Consider the following 25,137-nt stretch of genomic DNA (forward strand, 5'->3'; position numbering starts at 1 on the left):
GAGGAGACACGGATGACAGTTCCGTTCTCCGGGATAGTTAATCAGGGAGGGGTAATGTTGTTTCGGGGGTAATGTTGTTTCGGGAGTAATGTTGTTTCGGAAAATTGCACGAGCAGTCGCGGCAAGGCAAGCAGGAGAGTTTTATACTCCATGACGTGTGCACACGTAATGAAATAATGATCGCTCACGTTGGAAACGAATACATTCAAAAACAAAATGATTCTTAGAAGAGTATTGGAGTAATATTCATGCTGGCTGAATCTTCATAATAGATATGATGCAACAGGAAGAGCAAAAGCATTTGACCAACGCTGACTGAATAGAATGCACAATCGGCATGTTATAACTGGATTATAATCGTATATAGGAGAGACGATATCTAATAATGGAACTGCCGTGACTCATATTACTCATGCATAATCCATTAAAGAAGAAAGCTTTTTAGATATCTGAGATGTTGCTGGTGACACAAAAAAAGTAGTTTTTTTTGGTACGAACCTATTCAAACTTTAAAAAGAATCCCCTTTGACAAAAATTACTTTAGTTCAAACTGATTCCCCAGCTTGTATACAGTCTAACTGCTTTGTGAGTCAGACAAATTCCCTGACCAAATGAAACATTGCAGCGAAGTAAATTCCCCATCTAGTCAACAAAATCACATTCCAGTTCGGGGAGAATTGCTCCTAAGTGTCTACATTTGTATTTGTATCTGTATCAATATAGCAGTGAAAATGTCCATTCAGCGTAACACACCAGCTTCGCAGGCACGCGGCGCGGAAGCAGTGGGTTACATTTCACAGAACGACCTGCCACGACTAACTTTTGCACATCTGACTACAAATGTTGCTCAAAGCTATCTTGTGATGGTTACTGTTCTTGATGGCAACGAGTTCCACTATACGATAGTTTAGGAACGTACGAATATTTGAACACATCAATTCTCGCAATGGTTGATAACTTAAGCCCCTATCACACTTGTGCGTATATACAAGCCCACATGAGTTGTCTATTAACATGTTTTTGGTCAAGATTGAGTTTTCAGCCCAAGAAGTCATTTCCTTGATTCGATAAGTAGGCTTCACAACGGTGGGTCAACGAAGAAAACATCTTTTTTCCCGCAAACTTTCCTTAAACCTAAGAAATGTTAATGCGCAACTCATGCGCACTTGAATATACGCACAAGTGTGACAGGGCCCTTAAGTTCGTTATTGTGCCGCACACGTACCACCCTAGTACCGGGAGTAGTTCTCGTGTTATTGTGCAGCGCATGTAACACCGTAGCGTCGGGAATGGTTCCCGTATAAGTCAGCGGTGGATGTAATTTGACACCGAAGCTCCGGCCGGGCGGAACATCGCCAAGAGAAGGTCATCGGAACGTCCGAGTCACTCACGATCTCACGCGTCAACTCTCGCGAGAGTTATCACGTGCTCACGTCATAACATCCGGGGCCTGCAGAATGGGCTTCACTAATGTAACTTTCTGAAACATTAAAACTAGATTGATAAGTCCATTTTCTTTGATCTTTTAGATTTAGCTTCTTAACGTTTTTAGACAACGGACGGATTTCGCTGAAACAAACCACAAAACAACTGTTACAGTAAGCTTATTCCATAGCTGACGTCATTCTACTTTTTTAAATATCCATGGGACATAATCTACTAAAAGTTCTAGTAGGGTAGCCATGAGATTTCTGTAACCTATCATTGAAGAGATTCATTTGGAGGTAAGGTACGTGTTTTGTTACCTTTTTAAAGTCACTGATTAAAGAATATTCTAGTAACTGGTAATCTAGCCTATCAGTATTTACTGACTAGTATTCCGCTCAAAATAACATTTTTCAACAAAGAGAAGCTGATCACAAACTAGCCATAGATAATTAATGGGGATAAGATAAGAGGCCTTGAACAGGAATTTAAAAAAAAAAGCAATCTGGTGCCTCAATTTGGAACGCCACAGAAAAAAGACGGTTCTAATTACGTTTTGTGAGAGGCAAGCAGACATGTGAGGCCTCCCAACACCTCGCTGACGTCATCGTCTCGCTCAGTAAGTGGCAGTTTTATAATCACCTTCTCTCCACAAGAGCATCTGAGTCAGGCCTGGATTTTGACCCACAGTTAGATTCTGTCTCACGGCAAGATTCTGGCCGAAGGCAATGTTGATTTGAATATATGGATGACATCCTCTGGGAAGTAAAAAGCTGATGCGATTGTGTAAAAAATAAATTGGCAAAAAGAGAGTTGTATCATTATGAAATCTAAGTGGCCAGGAAGGTTGACAAATGACTATACAGTGTATGGTGTAACGAACAATATATTCTTCATTTTGGTTATTTCACATCTTTTTCGTTGACTTTAGAATTGAACTTGGCATTCTACGACATTAGTATCAGTTTTTGTGTGCAAATTTACGGTATGCATTCGCTCAATTTATAGCTGCTTTATACGATTTACAGTATGGTTTAAAACTGAAAATTGATGCGCGCTTGGAATTCATCCATTTCATCGAATCTACATAGCCTTAGGCGAGATTCTGACGTCATGAAGAATTCTGATCGGCAACGCTTGAATCTCTTCGGAAGGGTGAAGGCTGCGATGTTCCCTATCGCAATGATGCACACGTAGGAAGACATGTCTTTAAATCATACTTTATAAAACTGTCGTTCTTCAGTGACTAGCCTGGGGCTACGATAGTGTCATACACCGTCGGGGACTCACAGTCAAAGCAATCTCTCAGTCTTGTTCGGGTTTACTGAGTGCAAGGCAACATGAACCACGTCTGGGCACTACCGCAGATCGCTGGAAAAAATAGTAGAAATTGGCCAAGTAGAGTGAATAGTATGCTAAGGGAGTTGGCTACGGAGAGAGGGTCCAACATGCCTGCGAATGAAACCCTCGATGGCCAAACTGCCCTGGCAAATATTCTCCCTACAGCCGGCGCGGTTATTCTGGTAGAGACTAGACCACATCTGGGCACTACTCTAACGCTCACTGAAGCAGAATCTCTTCTCCCTAAGTCAGAAACAGCAAGCTCGACTAACTGACTCAATAGGAGAAGCAGGTGTTGCGATTTATGACTGGAACAGGAAAAGACATATTAGCGTATTGCACTGACATTGCACACACTATATCATATGTTACAGCCAACCTTGATATACGTGCATAACTTACTCCATGTGTTTAAAGTTACCTAGTGAGGAGCTGGTGGTTCGAGTCAACGAGTTCAGGAACTTGGATATTTTTTTACCTCCATTAGCTATCATACAGTGAGTATGTAGCTACTCTTCCTGCAGTACAAATCAAACAAACATATATCTGACAGACTACATAGAACTCTATGATAGTTCTCGGAAAAGCCGAATTGTTGAACTGATACCCGCCCTACCGGCAGTAGTTTTGTGCTCTCGCTCGTACAGAGAGTCGGACTGACTGAGCAATAAGAGTTTTATTTGCAAGTTCTTGCACGAGGACTAATTGCACCATGAAACAATGCATAGAAAAAGCATGCAGACAGTACAAGTTAACAATGGTGACAAGTGGAACAAGTGACTACTCTAAGAACTGTTACGGAATACAATATAAGCTTTTGGGTTTGACTTTTTTTTTCAGTAGTGATTAATATGACTGTCCAGTCGGGATGGGAGTTATTCTCATACACACCGGTGGCTCAACTGGAATTGGTTCCGTGAATAGACTCCAAGCCGCGGTATTGAGGACTAGATAAGGCACACGACATTCGGGACCAGATAAAATACAGCACGCGGGAATACCGAGCGGCGGTGGGGGGTGGGAGGGCTGTATGAATGTTATCCTAGATCTGTGGAAGGCAGCAGTAGGACTTTAGAAACGCTGGCTGGTATAATAACAGTTTTATCTTGTAAGTTATTCTATGTGGGTGTCATTATGAAGAAGGATGTTTAATCTACGCTGGTCAACACAAAAAATGGACTTACCTAAATTTGCGACTGTGCGACACCAGTATTTATCATTTGAAAAAGATTGACTGTTGTCCTACAGCCGAAACTAAATCAAGGCTGATCCTTTGTTTTGGCACTTAACGTTTGAAAATACTCCATCGTAAGAACGGTTTTAGTTGCATAATCACATTAATACGAAATACGGATTATTGTTTTAGTTTTGTAAATATATTAATACGAAATAAACAATGGATGCTTGTCGACACATCATTTGCTAACAGAAGCAAATTTAGGTTGGAAAGGTTCTAACTTCAAAATGGAAAAGTTCTTACTTCTCCGCGAAATTAAACAGCCGGCGTATCAGAGATATACAGCTGCGGAATGGTGCTGGATAAAACTGGGTTTGTAAACACTGACTTCACACCATGCAACCAGCAAATCACCAGCAGAGCTGTGCAGCTGCGTCCTGTTAGCAATACTGGTTCTCAGAACTCATCGTGGATTCGCTTTTCTCGGAAACCTAAGTCGCACTCTATGCCAGGTCACCGAATACAAAAGACACGAAAAAGCTGGCGCTACCAACAGAAAGCATGAATCTTAATGAACAGGAGAAATGAGGTACAATTGTACCGAATTATATCAAATCCCGGAACTGAACAGTAAAATTGCGCCATAAAAGACGGGACAAAGAACAGACGACTGCAGATGGCAATGAGACGGAAAATTCCGCGTGTTTGTTTGAGTTAAGTAATAGCTATCATGTCGGCTCGCTCACGCCTGAGCGAACCCCGGGATGCAGGTCTCCACGGGGGGCACGGGGCTGTTAGCGGAGCAGAACAGGACAGGGCGCTGACATCACGGCCTGAAACATGTCAGGAATGGCGGCAACAGGTAATCAGGCTTACCAGGGAAACTTTCCAAGAAAATTGGGGAAATATTGTGATAAAATCGTCGTCTGTAAGGCCTCCAACAGGTGAACGAGGTAAAGCAGAGAACTATGGACGCCCCGTGCCCCACGCTGTCTTCAGAGAAGAAAAGACAGTCTTCATCCCGCGTCGAGTCTCACACACACTCAGTCACGTGTATTCTCAAGCAATAATATAGAAAAAGTATATTATTAACCCAAGAATACCCGTGACCGAGCAGTGCGTATGTATCTGCAACGGCCGCCACTCTCAGCAAGGTTGTACGTTCGACTTCTGGAGCTGGAGGTCCTGGGTTTAAATCCATTCCATACTTCGGTTCCTGGAACAGAGGCTCTAGGGTTCGAATCCTGTTCAGACGTTCGGCCTCTGGAATAGAGGTTCGAGAGTTCGAACACCGACCGTTGGTTCGGCGTCTAGAACATGAGGGTTCGAAAGTTCGGATTATTTTCGAACGTTCGGCTTTTGGAACGGAGGTTCGAAAGTTCGAATCCCGCCTGCTGTTGCTCACTCGATTTGCATGCCTCTGCTGCAGACCTCAGGCCTGCACATCAATCACGGTTGTCGTAAAGATCATCAGAGTTTCCCGGTACGTTGAACTCTGCAGATAAAGTCTGTCCTTCCTGTTACGACCGGCGGAAAAACTCAGTAGCTCAGAATTGATCGAGATTTCCATCTCCAAACGCCGCTGCCGGGAGATGGTAGATCTCCCTGACACGGGCCGACCTGAGCGAGCTCTGCGGGCCTCTACTCATCCTCATCCGGCTTACCGTAAACCTGGGTACGTCAGGAGAGCGTCTATCGGTCAACGGTCTCTTCTGCTTATCTGTGTAAGCATCTTATCCCGAAGTAAAGCCTGATCTACGCGTCTACACTTGCACTAAGCACTCGGGAGGGCGTGTTCTGCAGCCCTCTAGCTACTCGCTGTTCATTCTGTCATTCCGTTTAAGTTAGTTGATTCATGTTATCGGCTGTGTTGAGATGCTACCAAGGCTGCTTGAACAGCCCAGGGCGCATCACTAAATAAGGGCAAACCTGTGAACTTGGGAACCTGCAGCGTTTATTTATCGCACACGTCTCACATGGAGAAAAGAACGAGTCGTGTGGCGCTAGAGGCGAGGTCCCAACTTCTAGCCTCCTTAGCAGGCTCTACAAGTCGGGCTTTATTTTCATGGCATTACTGTTTTACTCGGTGTCCTGTGGCCGGGCCCGGTAAACGTAAGAACAAAAGCCCGACTAGAGCCTGCTAAACAAGGCTAGAAGCTGACAGCTCAAGCCAACTTCTTCGTCCAGTGTGCCATGTTTCTTTTTGGCACGGAATCTTTCGATTCAGTCGAACGATCGAGCTTTATTACTCCCGGCACGAGCTCTCCCCGTCCTGCGTGCAGCGCGTACGTGCTTGGGCTGATTTATACACGGGAGAAGAGGCGGCGATGTAGGTTTAAATAATTCAGACTCTCACTAGTACTCGCAGTGGTTAACAACAAAGGAAAGCGTTAGGGTTCCTGGTGGTTTCAGTCCACGCTGTCTTTTCGCATCTGTGTAGCAGTTAATATTCTGAATCTGCAAGCGATGGGAGTTTCTGATGTAGGTCCCCCTCTGAGAACGAACGCGCAGAAAACATTATTCACTAAACCACTGATATGAAATAAACTAACCATACTGACGGCTGTACGTATGACGGTTGATAAATGTACGCACAAAACGCAAGCGTAAGGGATTCGGCTACACGTAACCGTCAGAAACACTGACAAAAGCTGCAATGATGATTTTCGTTCTTAGTTATTCTTCGCTACAATTTCCTAAACATGGATTCGGCACGCCCTTATTTACCCAAGAAATAGATGATAAGCAAACAAACTAGACACACTATTTGTGCCCGGTGGGGAAGCTATCCTGATCTCCAAGCAGATGTTGAGGGAAGAATCGTTACGTTCTGGGTTACCCTATTGGTGAGCGTTGCGTTTGCCCGGGGCATAAAAAAAAACGTTACAATGTTCCCAGTATCTGCTTGGGTATCAGACCTACCCTCCCTTGCACGAGTAAGCTACAGGTAAATTGATGACGGTGTTCCGGCTGTTTTTGCTACACCCCCACCCCTTTGCTTCCGCAGAAGAAGTTGGTAAAAGGACTGAGTCAGCTAACAGATCTGCCTCATGCGACAAAGACCGTCATTCTCATACAGGACTGTTTAGCCATTGCCGATACTTTGAGGGCTGAATCGAAGTGGGATATTACCATGGTCAATATTGACCGACAGAGGCCATATATACTTTCACCCACTCCCGTCAGTGTTTCACCAAGACCCCGTACACAGCCCCCCTCCCCTTACACAGAGTCACACAGACCCCCAGCCCTCGTCAACGGGTTGAACAGAAATACAAGTAGGCGGAGTCACGGCGGCCGTGTTCGCTGCGTGCCCTTGGCTGAGCGGACGGACCGGCGATATCTCACGGGTCACCTCGAGCTGTCGCGCCGCGGGCTGGGCGGGCGCGGCGCGGTGATTAATGAGGGATTAGTCGGGGATTAGGCGGACTGGATCTAGCGGCTTACCTGGACGTGTGGGGCGGAGGGAGTCCCGTGTCGCTCCGGGAGGACCGGCGCCGGCTCCGCGTGGCTTCCTGGCTCAGTGCGGCGTCGCTACCTCAGAGGAACCGCTGGCATGTTTGATGTGGGAGATGGAGTGTTATCGTGGAGCAGCCTGATCCAAAGGAACGGCAGCTTGGAGTACCGTCCCTCTCTCGTGATGACATATGCTACGCATCTCATTAGGTTCCGCTATCAACACCGTAAATCCTACGCCAGGTGTACGGGGACAGGGTGCGACCCTCCCCGCCGAGCCTCCGTCCGTGTCCCGGTACAAGTCCGTGCAGGGCAGCGCCGACCCGTGCATCCTCGCCTCCTCGCCTGTCGGAAATGGGGCGAGTCCGGGGCTTACTCTCTGCATTTATACCCTGTCCAATAATGAATCCACCGACCATTTAATCGGCAAAAAGTCATATTAAGATGCAAATGGCAGATAAATTGGCGCTCAGTGTCATGAATATAGATGGCGCGTAGCGAGGCTGAGTTCCCGCTTGTGACGTGACGTCTCAGGGGAGGAGGAAGCGCCGCACGTCCTCCGCATCCTCCCCATCCATCCTGCGGGGCCGGGCGCCGGGCTAGCCTCGCCGGGGCCGCACGACGGGCAACGGTCGGGGACGCTGCAGCCTAGCCCAGCCGGGCCGCACGACGGGCAACTTTCGGGGACGCTGCAGCCTAGCCCAGCCGGGCCGCACGGTGGGGGACGGTCGGGGACACTGCAGCCTAGCCCAGCCGGGCCGCACAGTGGGGGACGGTCGGGGACACTGTAGCATAGCCCCGCCAGGCCACTCGGCGGGAAACGGCGGGATACTACAGCCTAGCCCCAAGGGTGGTTTGGCAAGGGACGGTCGGGGAAATTCAACCCTAGCCCCGCCGGATGATATGGTAGTTGTACGGTCGGGGGGCTCAAGCCTAGCCCCGCTGGGTTGTATGACTGCGCTACGGTAGGGGACACTCTAGAGTAGCCCCACCGGGTGGTATGGTAGGGAACGGTCGGGGACACCCATGTCTATCCCCGCTGGGATGTATCGCAAGGGACGGTCGGGGACACGTAAGCTTCGCACTGCCGGGAAGCATGGTTGTACACAGTCGGGGACACCCTAGCCAAGCGCCGGAGGGTGGGTCGCCCGGAGTACGGTGCTTCTGCGAGAGAGAGGATGGGAGGTACTGTCCTCGGTACTGATGGAGAATCATCCCAGCCGCGGGCGATTCAGCTATTAATGCACTATAGAAGACACTTTTATCAGCTGGCTTCACTGGGCAACAGCGGTTTTTCTGTGAGGGGAGGGAGTTCTGACTAGCGGAGGGGTACTCTCCGTATTACTGACTAGCATGGGGGGGGGGGGGGCTGTCATGTGACTGACTAACCGGAGGGTGACTTTCCATGGTACTGACTAGCATGAGGGGGGTGGGGGTGGATAGTAGTACTGACTAGCAGGTGGAACTGTACGCGGTATTGACTAGCGATGGGGTCTGTCTATGGTACTGACTAGCGCGATGGGGACTGTCCGTGGTACTGAATAGCCGGAGTTGGTACTGTCCACAGTGAACGTCACAACAGGACAGAATTGGGCTCTGCTCACAATAACGGCGTGCCAGCGACATCGATCGGTCAGCATGACATCGCCGTGTCCTTCTGATGTTTCCATCTCTCATGGTGACGGTTAGAGCTCGGCCGGTCCACATGAGTGCCCGCACGTACACGAAGAGTTAGTAATCTTTTAGCCTCCACCAGGCCTTCCTACCGGGGTACGGATCGTAGAATTCGGTAAAAGGGGATACGTGATCAGGAGAGTCATCCCGCGGGAACGTTACACATCATTTCCCATCCGGCAAATGAAACCCTCTAGTGTCCAAACTCCCCAGGCAAATATGCTCCCAATAGCCAGCGTAGTTAGTCTACATTAGAGACTAGACCTTTCCCGGTAAGGTTCCCTGTCACTTCCATCCCGATCCTTCCAAAGAATTTCGAGAGTTCGAACCCCGTTCGTTCGTTCGTTCAGCGATTAGAACAGAGGTTCGAAAGTTCGAATTCCTCTCGTACGTTCGGCTTCTGGAGCGGAAGTTCGGCTCCGGTTGAAAGTAGGTGTCCGGAGCGGCTCCGGATGAGAGTAGGTCTCCGCTGCTCCGGAGTTTGATAACTCCGCCCGAAGCGTGTCCGTTCTGTGCCGCCGGAGATAACGGCGGAGAGTAATGGCCCACTCCGTCCCGACCGCCAGCGCGCGTGCGCTGAGAGTAAAACAAATAACTGACAGTTGTTCAAACGGATTCTGACGGACTGTAATCGCATTTGGACAACTGAAGGCTACGCTAGGGGGCAAATAGGTTGTTTGTCTCTCTTTTTTTCAAGGGTAAAGAATACATGTACTTATCGATTGCACGAAAGGGGGAATAAAATAAACAGCTGACAGTGATGTGGTAGACGCTGGCAGTCGGTAATCGCATTTCAACAACTGAAGGCTGCACAAGGGGTTGTGAGGCTCCAGAAAAAACAAAGCAAATAGCTGACAGTGACGGGAATTAAACATGACGGTGATAATTACAGTATGTGACTAAAGGCTGCTTGCACAAGGTGCAGTGAGGGTTTTGTTTATTCTTTTCTTTTAACAGGGTTGCTCAACAAAATGGAGAAGAAAGGAACTCATTGAGAGTGAAGTGGATGGAACATGACAGCCGGTAACCGCATTTAGAACTGACAGATACACAAAAGGGAGCAAAGAGCTTGATGTTTACTTACTTAATAGATCAAGTAAACAGAACCCTACTTATGGACTGCACGTGCATCGCGATATTATGCTAGAAGCTGCGATCATCCCTTCAACACTCTCTCCAAGCGTGGCAGTGACGTAAAAGGAACCTGGCATGCGGCAATCGTATTCAGAAGAAGAAAGGCTGCAATGTGTTTCTTTGTGTTTTTTTTATCTATCCTACATATTGATTGCGAGTGCATAGCTGCGATCCTTCCTCCAACACAACCCGCGCTGTTTCCCTGTCCGACAGAGACGTAGATGGAACCTGACAAGTTGTAATTGTATGCAGGCAAAGGGAGGCTCCACATGGGGGACAGTCCGCTACTTTTTCGGCGTCGTGTTGTGAGGTCGCAGGTTCGAATCCTCTGACATGCCACAGATGTTGCACCCTTGGGAAATACGCTTTACATGACTTTCCTCACGATCACTCCACTCAGGTGTACAAATGGGTACCTGACTTCGGTTGGGAATGTAAAAGGCGGTTGAAGGAGAGGGATATCACAGTGGATAACAACCCACTGCCTCTGCAGCCTCTAAAAGGCTATGGGACTACTTTCACCCTTTACCTTCTTTTTCAAAGCAAGGCATGTCCTACTCACTGATTGCACGTGCGACGCGATATTCCGCCCACCTGTATTTCCTCACACCCTCGCTGTTTCTTGTTTCCCTGCCAGTAATGAGGCGGCCCGCTCGCATTCCGAATCGGTTCCGCCCCAATCAGATTCCGCACGGGAATTCTCGGGCATGTACATCGCGTGCTCCGCGCGTGCACGGGAAACCGCCGCGCTGTTTGCCGCGCTCCGGCCGTGAGCGGAACGCTAAGATCCCGCTTACCGGGCCGTGGGGGGACCGCTGATGGGCCGCGCGTGTCCGGGGACCCGCCGGGCAGCTTGCCGCGCGCCGGCCGTGAGGAGAACGCTAAGGGCCCGCTTACCGGACCGTGAGTGGAACGCTGATGGGCCGCGCGTGCCTGGGGACCCGCCGGGCAGCTCGCAAGGCTCCGGCCGTGTGGAGAACGCTAAGATCCCGCTTACCGGGCCGTGGGGGGACCACTGATGGGCCGCTCATCGCGCGCCGCCCGCCCGTGCTGATTGGGAGCGCCGCTCGGGGTGGTAATGCAGGAATCTTATACTAATCAGGGCTCCCTGGGGAAAACTGACCGTTAGAAATGTACTAAATAGATGTAAGAGTTAAAAGTGTACATCTGAAAAAGACGATATTACTTTGACTTTGGGAAGTGTATTTTCCATTATTTACTGTCATTGCGTTGTTTGAACAAGGTACGTTTTGCAATCTTTGTTTTTGACACAAATTTGGAGCGCCGAACGCAATGGAAATGTAGGAATCTTACTAATCAGGGCTCTCTGCGGAAAACTGACGGTTTGAAATGTAATGAGACAATGTTAGGATTAAAAGTGTATTTCTGAATATTTGCTGATATAATGTTGTTGAAGCATTGTACATATTGTAGAGGTTAGATATGTGCCGTACACACAGGACGGGGTGGTAATAAATGAATCTTACTAATCATGACGTCCTTTATCAGGACTTCAACACTTTCTACTAACATACAAGCTGGGTAAGTTAGCAATAATAGCTGGGACTCTTCACTGGACAGGGGCAATGCCCTGTCGTGCAACAGATTTCTGTCACTTAGAATATTATTTGTATTTGTATTTATTGACACTGAAGACGAGTCATTACACTGTGTCAGCATAGGCAGCTTTCGCTGGTAAAGGATGGATGGATGCTTCAGAAAGATTAAAAAAAAAGCTCTTTTCATGTCCGATACTACCTTCATATTAGCACTGGAGTAGTCCACTAGCAGAGAGGGATGGGCATGAGTTCTGATGAGTGTTCGAGAGACACTCCAGACTTTCAGTGTGCTGAGTTTCAGTCGCAATTCTGATTCTATATGACAAAGTCATGAGTTCACATCACGACCAAGACAACCCTGTCCTACACTTCACCCCGACCACAAACACATATGTGTCTGGCTGCATAATGCCGTAAAACAGTCGTAAAATACTGGTGGAATTCTGTACTAGTATCCAAACCAGACGCTAAATCCCTCTAAATCCTGTTGGATCTGTCAGGAAGATTCCATTATTATCGGACGGAGGGGTAGAAATACTATCAAGGTAATAACTGTTACCGTTTACTAAGTAATCATGTAGGTGACTCTGCTAATTTCGTGATCGTGTTTTGATACGTTTTGTGTTAGCTAGGTCGCTCCTGAATTGCTATGATGCAATTCCGATGAATAAATGGAGCCAAGTTTTAAGTACTCTTTTGGGAGTAGCCGGATGATCCCGGGCGAGAATAATCGGGGTGAAACATGAGCCGGAGTGCTCCATGTCGCTCCGGAGTCCTCTGGGAGGGAGTGCTCCAAGTTGCTCCGGAGTCCCTTGGGAGGGAGCGGAGCTGGAGCGGCTGTGATTTGTATCATGCTTCTCTCATTAACCTACATGTAACCTTGGCACTTACGATACGGGCGAGATATTCGTCTGAATAGTGCTTGTAGGACACCGTATGTGTGTATACATGCGTGTACGTGTGTGCCGGTGCATGTGTGCGTGCATGTGGGTGTGTGTGTACATGTGTGTGTATGCACTATATGCAAGAACCATGTTTTGAGACCGTCTTTGTCAAACCGCATCTCTCTTCCAATTCAGCAGAGTAACTTTCACCATATTCCACGCGATGCATCGGGGTAGAAAAACTTTTTTCTATAAAGCACGGAAGATGGCTTCTATATGTCACGATAAGAAACAATATTGCGCATAATTCGAAAGATGAAACTATATCCCTGTTGTAAAACAGATCTTGTGCCATCAAAGCGCGCAAGTCAACAGTTTACGGAATATCAGCAAAGTCCATATCGCTTCCCACTCTGTCGGACTTCATAAAATCCTCATCTTCCTCACCGTTTTTCGGTCCTGGAACAGGAGAAAATGGGAAGTCAAGTGTCGCCCGACCGCTCAACAAGCTCATCAAACGAGTTCTGCCCATCTCCCGCCAAAACCGTCCGTCACCAGGGAACCGTTGCCATGGAGAAAATGGAAACCCAAGTGTCGTCCGACCGCTCAACAAGCTCATCAAACCACTCCTGCCCATCTCCCGCCAAAACCGTCCGTCACCAGGGAACCGTTGCCATGGCAAAGTGTTTCCAAATCGTCCGAAACTGCTTTGACGGTGGCGCCGTAACGGTTATGTGGGATCCATCAGGCCGGTTTGTGTGTGAGTTCTTCCTGTAAAAGATGTACGGGTCACTCTGCGGCTAGGGCCGAGGGACATTAGAGTAGTGTTTCTGGTTACAGTCATGAAAAAAATTATGACGGTAGGCAGAGATCTTCTTTATATTTTGAGTTTTATCATGCAGATGTCAGATCAAAACTTGTATGTCCCTTGAAAGCGGTCGACCCCTCAAAACGGCTAGAGTTTGCAGGTTGTTGGGTCGGGAAACCGGAAACATAAAGCTGCTGTAGGTTCTATTAGCACGAGTTATGTTCAGGGTTGTGTGTTTTGCAAAGAGGCACCTATATCTGTATAGCCGGTATAACCGCCATTCGGCGTAACATACCAGCTTCGCAGGCACGCGGGGTGGCAGCAGTTGGCTTTATCACACTGAAGGCCATGTCACACCTAATCTTTGCATATTCAAATATAAGTGTTGTCAAAAGCTATCTCATGAGGATGCTCCTACAGTACTTTCTGTCAACGAGTTCCACTATACGACAGCTCAAGAGAAAAATGAATTTAAAAAAAAATGGATTCTGGTTTGATAACTCTGATATTTCAAGGCATGACTATTTCTTGTTCAATTTTTTTCTTAGCTGGCGCTAGATACTTACTAGTCAGTGCGTCCACCAGTTTAATAGCCATTTTATACACCGTGCACTCCGCGCGGGTTTGTGTGTGTTATAAAGAGAGATGGGTCACTCTGCGGCGAGTGCGGGCGCTATTTTCCGGTCCTTACCCGGCTAACTGCGTCGTTAGGCGCGCCCGGACAAAAGGGGTTAAAACGCGGGTCAGGCAGCGAGAGGCGGTAATGCGTCCCCGGCGGATGGATTAATGTCCGCGGACAAAGAAGTGGGGACGGCTGGTAACGCTAACAGGGTCCCCTTGTTAAACTTGTAAGGAAGTCAGCAGTTTACAAAGAACAGCAAAACTACGCCTGGTGATTCTAACCGTGCCACTGTCTCTGGTAGCGTTAACAGGTTCTTTCGGGAAACTTTGAAGGAATTTAGAACAGAATTATGTAGACATTGAAATACACGTCTAGTAGGTGCACAACTACATGTTGTATGTACAGAGAAGTAGGGACGGCTGGTGCACTAACAGGGTCCCCTTGTTAAAATTGTAAGGGAGTCAACGGTTTGCAAGAACAGCAGGACTTTGCCTGGTGATTCTAACCGCGCCACTCTAGAAGCGTTAACGGGTTTCCTTGAGAAAGCTGTAAGGGATTCAGCGGTTAAGAACAGAATTCTTTAGACATGGAAATACACGTCTGGTAGGTGTACAACTATGGACAGAGAAGTGGTACGACTAGTGGCACTAATAGAGTCCCTAATAGAGTGAAACTTGAAACTTGTGAGGAACTCACTGGTGAAGACCAGAGATAGACGTCTGTAGATGTGAAACTATGTACAGAGAAGTGGGGACGACTGGTAACGCTAAAAGGGTCCCCTTGTTAAACTTGTGAGGAAGTCTGCAGTTTACAAAGAACAGCAGGGCTTTGCCTGGTGACTCTAACCGTGCCACTTTGGTAGCGTTAACAGGTTCCCTCGAGAAACTCAGCGGAAAGGAATTCAGCGGTTAAGAACAGAATTCTGTAGACATTGAAATACAGGTCTGGTAGATAAACAACTATGTACAGGGAAGGGGGGACGACTGGTACAGAAAATAGGGCCCCCTTGTTAAACTTAAGACTTTTAAGGAAGAGTTCTGTAGACATGGATATACACGTATGGTAGGTCGCACTAATAGGGCCCCTTCGTGAAACTTGAAACTTGTAATAAGGAACTCAGTGGTGAAGAACAAAAATAGACGCTTGTAGAAACTATGTACAGGGAAGTGGGGACGGCTGGTGCTACTGATAAGGCCCCCTTGTTAAACTTGTGAGCAGTTTACAAAGAACAGCAATACTACGCCTGGTGACTCGTGTCTTGTAAGAAATTCAGCGGTTTAAGAACGGAATTCTGTAGACATTGAAATACACGTATATATATGTATATATATATACAACTATGTACAGGAAAGTTTGGACGTATGGTAGTTCTAAAAGGGTCCTCTCGTCAAACTTGAAACTTGTGAAGAAGTCGGCGGTTAATTAAGAACAAAGTCCTACCGAAACGGATATACACGCCCGATTGATGCATGTACAGGGAAGTGGGAAGACTTGTATCGTTAATAGTGTCTCTCGTGAACCTGAAGACTTGTAAGGAAGTCAGCAGTTCATAAAGAACAGCAGTGCTGGCTACTCTCATGGTGTCACTACATAACAAAGATTGTATCTCTTTCTCAGCAAGTTTCCCCCACCTTAAAGATGTGCAGCTATAGTAACGTTAACTGTGTCAATACGTGGGAAAAGTAGTGTTAGCACTAATAGTGTCCCTTGGTGAAACGTTTAACTTGCAAGAAAGTCGGCGGTTTATAAAGACCAGACAGAAACACTATGATGACTCTGACAGTGGCCCTACAGGAATGGAGGCATGAGTCTCGCACGCCTAATTGCGTCCCTTTCCTCCACCGCAAAGACGTACAGCTCTGGTCAATCTACAAAGGGAAAGCGGGCTATAAAGAACAGCGTTCTGCTGAGACGGAGACGCACTTGTAGGAGTCCGACAATTTACCATTCTCGTGGGAACAAAATACTCCACCAGTCGCAGAGATGCACTGCTATATACCCCCAACATCTACAAAGGCTAATATTAACTCTCTTCGGACTTGTTGTGCTGGAAATGTAGGCTTGATGTCCTTTAAAAGGAGAGAGGGAAATAAAAGCAACAATTGCATTGGTTTCAGCACCAAGGAGAGGAGCAATGTTGTTCGAGTTACAGGGAACGTCTTGTTTTGTTCTTTTTCCTCACCTGAAATGGGAATGAGTCAGCTCACTAAATCTGTGTTGCGTGTACTTTATAGCACCCGGCTGAATCTTTAGCAGTAGGGTTTATTGCTTTTGATGTATTTCTTTTGTCTCCTTGCATGCTTTTTTTTGGGGGGGGGCTCCTTTCTTTTTTTAAATCTTCATCTAGAAATAAGTTTAGTGATGTCAACGAAAAGTAAGTATGAAATTCCTTGAAATCTGACTGAAGCCGGCCACCTTGCTGTATAGTTAAGTGATCTTTATGCATTTCCTTTGTCATATCGCAGAACGTTTGGGAAATATCTATCTGTCTTCCTCTATCTTTTCTTAGAAGCCAGCTGAGTAAGATAACCAAAAGTGAGTCCTGGTATTCCCTATCACCCGGCTAAATCCATTGCAAGGTGAAGTTTGATTGATTTTGTTTTTCTTTAAGCAGAACAAAGGATTAAATTCTACTTTTTGGCGACATTTTACTTTCTTAAGATCAGTAAGTTCACAAAACTTCAGAACTGATGCCCTTTCCCACCCCGGTGGAGACCACGTTGTGATCCACGTTGCGAGCCTGCCTCCACCTTTGTCTGTCCCGTCGCGTGTTCTGTCGGACATTCCTTTGTCCTGAGAGCCGGCTGCTTCCTGCCTGCTGATCCCACATAACTCCCACATCAAAGTATCATGCATTTACGGTTTCTAAAAGATAAAACACTTTAATGAGAAATATCTTGAGGCACTGAACTTTGAAGCTCTCTTCATGGTGAGTTAAATGAGAAGAAAATGCCGTCCCTTAGAACTACAATGTAGAAACAAGATGATTATATATCATTAGGGTTGGAGTGACCCAACGTATCATGCATTTACGGTTTCAACAAGATGAACCGCTGCAAAACACTTTGATGAGAAATATCTTGAGGCACTTTACTTTGAAATACGCTGTCTTCATGATAAATGAAAATGAGCAAAATTATCGTCCCTTAGAACTAGAAGATGTTGTAATAAAGGTATAACCAGGTACCTTAGTGTCGGAGAGACCCAACACATCAATTATACATGCAGACAGCACTGAACCAGGCGGCACGCACCTGTCGGGGAGACAGCGGATTAACCCGCGATTGTTGTCGGGAGAAGAGAGCGGACGTCCCGAGGACCTACCCGTTGACTCCTCGGTGTCCCAGGGGACGGGTCTGTTGTGTATATTTCCGGGCCAGTGCCTTAATTGGGGGTAAAATGACAATAGACGTTCCCTGGTGTTATGGGTAAATAGATCCTGCCTAAGGACGTACACGTGACCGGAGGTTCTGAGGCTGAAAGAGCCTCCCTCCTTTACTCCGTCGTTATTGGTGTTTTGGGATGGGATATTCGGAAGGGATGATGGCAGTGACGTGGTTAATAACACTTATTTCATTTCGGATTTCTGCCATGTTTAACCAGGATAGCATAGCTGAGTGGTATGAGCACTGATTTACAGTTGGCCTGGCTTTATCTAGTTCAACTTGAATAATCTGCTCTACAGAAAAAGCTGCTAAATACCAGCTGTCGCCATAGCAACCCCTCTTATCGTTCAAATGCTCAGATGGAAAAAAATAGTGCACTTTTTTTCTTAATTCAAAACTTGAAGACATTGTTTGGCTGAAGATTTGCTAGCGACCCAGCTTCCAGTGATAGTTTGGACATGGCTAAATGTAATCAAGTATCGCACTTTTATAGGGAAGTAGGAAATGATATATTTAAAGACCTGAATTCATTCCACAATACGATTACAGTGGATAAACAGCATAAACTTCTATAGTGTGATTAGACCATGTGCGTATTTACGGTTGGAACAACGGCCAGTAACAAGTAGATAAACACGAGGAACACAAATGACATATCATAAAATCGTCTTCCTGGTCTATTTTGGGAAGTAGATTTTGGTTGCTGGCTGTTGTCACAGTTGCAGCTTCAGTATTTCTCAGTAGATCTAGATTTTACATCCCCTAAAAACGTAGCAGAAGGCTTTCGAAACGTTAGAAGTAAACATTTCATGGGGGCACATGGGAATACTATTACCATTCCCATGCATGCCACACCCACCATAGTACCCCATATACGTCGATGAAGGTAAAGACATCCAGGTAATAAGATACGCAACGCAAAAGTTATTTCAATATCTTTGTGTACAAATGTATGTATAAAACGCAGTACAAAAGTTCCCCAAGTAACTGAATGAGTTTCATAATTTTCGTACTGTGTAGAGTATGATATGGTATAAAACCTGATGAAACTAACTGTTTCCAGCTGTTATCGCCCTGCCATCGCCATACAGAACACGTCATCAGGACAACAGCGTTATATTTATAGTCATCGGTGAGTGTGGATTTGTCCCCTATCATATTACCGGCGGAAATCCACGTTTATGTATAATCTCTTTACTTTCCGCACACAATCAGAGAGCGACGTTAACAATGAAGACTTGTAATGTTTTATTGCGTTACCCCGCCCCAATGGGAGCGGCAACCGCCGCTTTTGTCGTCAGTACAGAAGTTCGCGTTCCGTCGGGAGCCGTTCCATGTGCCGCGCGCCTCCCACGGGGGCTGTTCTGTGTGTCACACGCCCTCCCCCGGGAGCCGAGCGCGCACGTAAAGGAAAATAATCTCGTCTGTCTCGTGGTAATGAAGTTATCCACCCGTCATGAGACGTTCATTTCATCTCCATGTTGTTGTAAACACGCCTGACGGGGAAGCTCAGTGATTGCGCGAGTGTAACTGTGGAGCTATTTTTAATGATCAGCTAAGCAAAGGTAAAGGTAAAGAAGTCATCGTCGATGAAGGTGTTCAAGATTAGTAAGCAATACAAACGCTGAGATTATCCTATTGCTGTTAATCATATCAATAGAATTTTAAAAAAATACTTTTAATCTTTAAGGCCGTGAATTTTATGTATAGGATTTTACCCAGCTGTATATTAATCAATTGTATTGCCTACAGTCGATTTTTTACTCATGTGAAAGGAGTGTGCAATTCAGCCTAAAGGCTGCGAAATGCTTCTGTGAAATAAACCATTATTATAAACCATTATTATTATAAGGTTAGACATCCAGATATTGAGATAAAGAAGGGAACAGTTACTCAAGTAACTGGGTAGGTTTAGTGAGCAAGCTTTGTTGTCCAACGGGTATTTATTACCTAAAAACTGTGCATCGGAGAAACATGAAGTTTTATCAAGCAACCAATTGTAGCTCAATGGCTACACCCAGCATTTTAGCTAAGCACACCAGGTCACCTTAAGTATTCTCAATAAGTGTGTTGGGTTCTTTACGTGCAGAGGTTTGGCGCCTGCAGGATCTACACACGGGGCCATAGGCTTTACGTCCCCATCCGAAAGGACAAATGCAACCCGTAACCAGCCATGCCAAGCGGGGATACTCGTCTCAAAATGCATATTCATCATCATGGTGGACTGGACTCATGTTACCGAACTGCTTGTCCCGAGTTGACATAATCCTTACTCAGTCCTTTCCCTACAGGGAGTTCATTCAGTTACAGAAGATATCTAGACGCCACAAGATCTACCAGGAATGACACAGGAATACCAGGAATACCTCTGTCTGCCTAAATCACTTCTTCGTGTGGTGAAAAGTTACCTGACTGGGAGAGGGCGGTCACTGTGTGACATCTTGGGGAGTTCGAACTTCCCACATAACTGCATGCACGGTCCGTGGGGAAACCTAGGTTGTTCCATAAGCTCTACATGTAGCTAGAGAAGCTGTCCTAACGCAGTTAGATAAACCAGGAATGGCAGAGGAACGTATCTGTCCGTCTAAATCACTTCTTCCTGTGGCGAAAAGGCGGAACTAACGACAGGCTGGGGAGTGTCTTGTCCTTGAGTGACCCCTCCCAGTGGCATAACGAGACCACTGGGGCGGTCCTACAGCTATGGACGGCTAAATGAGTTGGGAGTGTGCTGTCTTTGTGTGACACCTCTCAGTGGATGTACGGGAGTCCCTGGGACGGCCGTGCCGCTATGGACGGCTAACTGAGATAACTGCATGCACTACTCGCTCCTACAATTATGGACGGCTTACTTAGATACCTGTACAGACTGGGGATGTATGTGATGTCCTTGTATGACACCTCCTAGCGCTTGTACAAGCTCGCCTGGGGCGGTTCTGCCGCTATGGGCGGCTTACTGAGATACCTGCATGTACTACTCACACCATCAACTTATAAACATGAAAGAAGCCGGAGTTTCGAATTCAGAACTAAGGACACCCCAACATGTTGACTGTAGTAACATGTTTCAACACTAATGACATCCCAACATTGTACAAGCTCGCCTGGGGCGGACCTACAGCCATGGACGGCATTCAGAGATACCTGCAAGCACTACCCACATCATTAACTTGCAAATCTTTCAACCGCACTTTCAGCACTAAGGACATCACCAACACGTTTTACCGTATAAACATGTTTCCACACTAAGGACATCCAACAAGCTCGCCTGAGGTGGTCCTGTCACTATGAACGGCTTAAGGAGAAACCTGCATGTACTACTGACACCATTAACTTTGGAAGGTTGTAGTGATGTCCATTTAGTTTTAAACTGGGAAATCAACAACTACACACTAGACTATGCTTCAATACTGAAAAGAACGGTTTACTAAGAAGACTGAATGGTTCCAAAAGCCAATGCCAATGGAGGTGCTTCGAGAGTCTGGAAATGGTACGTGTAAGCTTGAGGGCAAATGTGACCATAGAACTGCAATATAACATAAATGAATTTCAACTAAAACCTAAGATGTCATAAAGAAAGAAAGTACTTTTCTAAAAGGTGGGTGACTTCTTTGCTGCCCTCCTGCTCCTTGTACACTTTCTTTTGATTGTCTTGAGAGAAAAATATTCGAGAAGGAATTATTCCCTTTTCTGTATGAGATAACTCTTGCAACTTTTTTTATTTTCCCCACGGTTAAACGAAACACGCGACTTCACTACAACCCAGTGTGCCTAGATAAAACATAAAGACGATCCGTTAATATCAGAAATGTAGAAATAAGTTCACTGCAAACTATACAGTTGAACAAAACAGTGTAGTTACCATAATCAGTACACGACTGTTTGATACACGGCTGTTGTAACTTTTGATCCTGATGTCGTACTGGCTTATCAACCTTGATTTGTTGGTAATTGTGAGCAGAAGCGTCTACATATTAGACACGTGTCAAACAAGTACTTCACAAATGAATTGACGATCTTACTAATCAAAAGAGTGTCCTTACAGTTATGAGAATACAGCTAAACATGCCTTTCACATTGGACTTTGCCGCCGATGACGTCGGGACTCATCAACCTTTATCTGTTTATAATTATTAATAAAAGCTGTTTGGCGATGAAAGAAGTATCGACAGAGAAGCAAAAGCACTTCAGCGCCGAAATTCAACGAAATGACAATCAAAAAGTGTCGCTAAGTTAATGAGAAGACGGTCGTATTTGTTTGAACTACATACTAGATACATGTTAAACAAGTACTTCGCAAATAAATTGACCGACTTTCTCATCAAAAGAGCATCGTTACAGTTACATTGACCCAAGTCGTCACCAGCGTCGAGACCTATCAACCTTGATTTGTTTATAGCTATGAGCGAAACGTTGACAAACTATAGACGTGTAAAAACGCAGTTCGCAAACTGTACAAATGAACTGACGATCTTACTCATCAAAAGAGTGTCGTTACAGTTATGAGAACACAGCTAAACATGTATTTGACATTGACCTTAGTCGTCGCCGACGTGGAGACCTATTAACTTTGATATGTTTATATTTGTGACTAAAACGGTTCGGAGATGAAAGAAGTGCAGACAGAGACGTAATTCGGCTACCTGACAATCTAAAAGTGTCGATGGCATAATGAGAACACGGTCGTCTATGTTAGAACTATTGACTTTTGATCCTGACATTATAGAGACTTGTGAACTTTGAGTTGTTCAAAAAAGCGTTTTGGTGATAAAAGTCTTTAGTTTCTTAGTTCCTAAATTCAACGAAATGACTATCAAAAAGTGTCGCTGAAATGATCAGAACGGGTTTCAACTTCAACTTCAACTTCGGATACCCCGAAATAACCCCGCTAGGGGCAAAGTAGGGGGGGAGGAGGTACTGTTGACACCTAGTCCTGATATTGTGAACTTTGATTAGTCCATAATTGTGAACAAAACTGTTACAGTCATGAAATGTTAACAGACGCGACAGCACTTCAGCTGTATAATTTGAGAAACTGGAAATCCAAAAGTGTCGCTAAAATGATCCGCACACAATTGTCTATGTCGGTGCCGTTGATCCTGCTCTTATAGAGACTTGTGAACTTTGATTTTTTTGATAATTGGGAATGAACCCCTTCCAGCAATGACATGTCGAAAGACGCGACAGTTTTCAGCTCCATGATTTAACGAACTGACTGCACAAAAGTCTAGCGAAAATTATCAGAACACTGTCGTCTATTCACTGTTGACTCTTGATCCTGATGTTGTTAACTTTGATTTGTTCTTAATTGTGAATACACTCATTCCAGTGATGACACGCGACAGACACAGCATTTTCCAGCTCTATAATTTGAAGAACTGACTGTTGAAAAATGTTTATTATGTTGAAGAAATAATCAGAGAACTGACCTGTTGGTCCTGGTGGTAAAGAAACTTGTGAACTTTAATTTGTTGGTAATTGGGAATAAACCCGTTCCAGTGATGACACGCGACAGACGCAACATTTTCCAGCTCGATAATTTGAGGAACTGACTGTTTCAAAATGAAATACTCAGAGAACTGCTGACCTGTTGGTCCTGGTGGTAAAGAGTGTTGGTGCTGATTATTGTGAGTAAACCTGTTCCAGCGATGACATGCTGACAGACACCACCTCTGTAATTCGACAGGAATCACGTTAGCAGCTCGATGTGAATCTGGTTAGGGCTGATACCGGCGCACTCGGCGCGGGAAATTATCTATGATTCTAGCGGCAATCACGGGTTAAACTGTGGCGGCGGCTGATGAGGCTTTGTTGCACTCCTTATTGCTAGTTTTCCTTGTCGCCTGCTTCTTTCATCTAAAAGTAGAAACTAGTCATTTTCTGGCAACGCTGTTAACGGATAATGAGTGATTGTTGATTTGTCGAATACAGAAGTAGATCTGGTCCCGTATCACTTCAATGGCATGCTTTTGATGATGGTTAGCTTTTTACTAGTTATATCACCACCAGACTTCTGTTAGTAGGACGAAAGAAGGGATTATATTGACCTTATTTGTTGAATGATTTGTCAGATGACGGTGCACTTGGCAGCTCGATCTGAATCTGGTTAGGGCTGATGACGGCGAACTTGACGCGCGGGAATTATTCATAATTCTGGCGGCGGCTGATGGGGCTTTTAGCGGTCCTGTTGATTCAAACTACGTCATCAATATGCAACATGTAGTAAATGTCAATGATAAATCTCAGCTTGAGTATGTTGCATTCTTTATTGCTAGTATCCGTGTCGCCTGCTTCTTTAATTTAAAAGTTGACATTCTTCTTTGTTTTGGAAACGTTGTTCAAGGATTACGAGTGATTGTTTATTTGTAGGATACAGAATTAGCTCCAGTGACGTGTCACTTCAATGGTTTCGATGATGGTTAGTCTTTTATCCCCAGATTTCTTTAGTTTTCGGCAGACTTCTTTGGTAGCTGAAAAGAAGTAGAAGTTGGCCAAATGTGATGAATAACTTGCCTCAAGAGACACCCGGCCAGAGAAGGACAGACCGGCCCTGGTGACAGTGTTGTCCTTGTCTGACTCCTGCCTTCAAATAAATCACCGCCTTTGCGTATTTCTACTTTTTCTCAGTAACCAAATGGATCAGGTGGAGACCGTCTATCTCCAAAGCAATCACACGAACACAAGCTGACAAACATGAAAAAAGAGCCATTGTTTGCTTCTTTGTAAGTCGATACGTCTTCACATTAATACAAATACGAACGGTCCCATTGCCTCCTGCCTTCATAGAAACTACGCAAAGATGCACTAGAAAAATAACCTGATGACAAATCAACGTCTGCTTGTTTCGTTGTTTGCTCATGCAGTTGTTTGTCACAGTCTTTCTTTAGTGCAACAAAGCTACATTAATCTCTGCGTTCATAGCGAGGACCCCCTACAAGCCCGGCCAGCCTGATGAAAAATTAACGAGATTTCGGCAGCCTCTCGGGCCGGGGAGTGTGCAGGGCCGTTTGTCTGAACGCGTCTAAGCGACGCCAGCCTGGGCCGAATGGGACCTTGTGTTGTGCGTGTTGAGCTGAGGGAGAAAGAGTATGTGTGTGTGTGCGTGTGTGTGTGTGTGTGTGTGTGTGTGTGTGTGTGTGAGTATTTAGTGTGTGTTTGTTTGTGCCTGCGTGCATGTGTGTGTATCTGATTATATCCACTCTCTGAAAACTTGAATCTGACTATATTCACTGTGTGTACCAAGGAACAGACATTCCTCTCAGACTCTCAGGTTTCTTGTTGAAAGTTCAGCATCATTTCTAAAATCCTTGAACTACGAATGATAATCGGTGTAGCCTTGTATTACATCAGCCCAGAGTGACGTGAAGGGTGGAGATAATGACAATGAGTTGGTGGGAAATTATATCACAGGGTCAGAAATACCATGGATACATGTCGTTATAGCCATTCAGAAGCACTGGTCATTGGTGACAGTAGCGTGATTTATATAAACGCGTATAACCTCACACTCCAAGGGACCGCATGTGTGAGGAACTGTAGGGACATACTGGCAGAGAGGGGGTGGAAAATTACATCAGGGGGTCAAGGGCAGCAGAAATATCAGGGATACACGTCGCTATGGCCACTTATCAGAACTGGTGATTGATAACACTGGCGTGATTTAGCGAAACGTCA

Source organism: Branchiostoma lanceolatum, chromosome 11 (assembly GCF_035083965.1).
Source record: "Branchiostoma lanceolatum isolate klBraLanc5 chromosome 11, klBraLanc5.hap2, whole genome shotgun sequence".
Classification (NCBI taxonomy): Eukaryota; Metazoa; Chordata; class Leptocardii; order Amphioxiformes; family Branchiostomatidae; genus Branchiostoma; species Branchiostoma lanceolatum.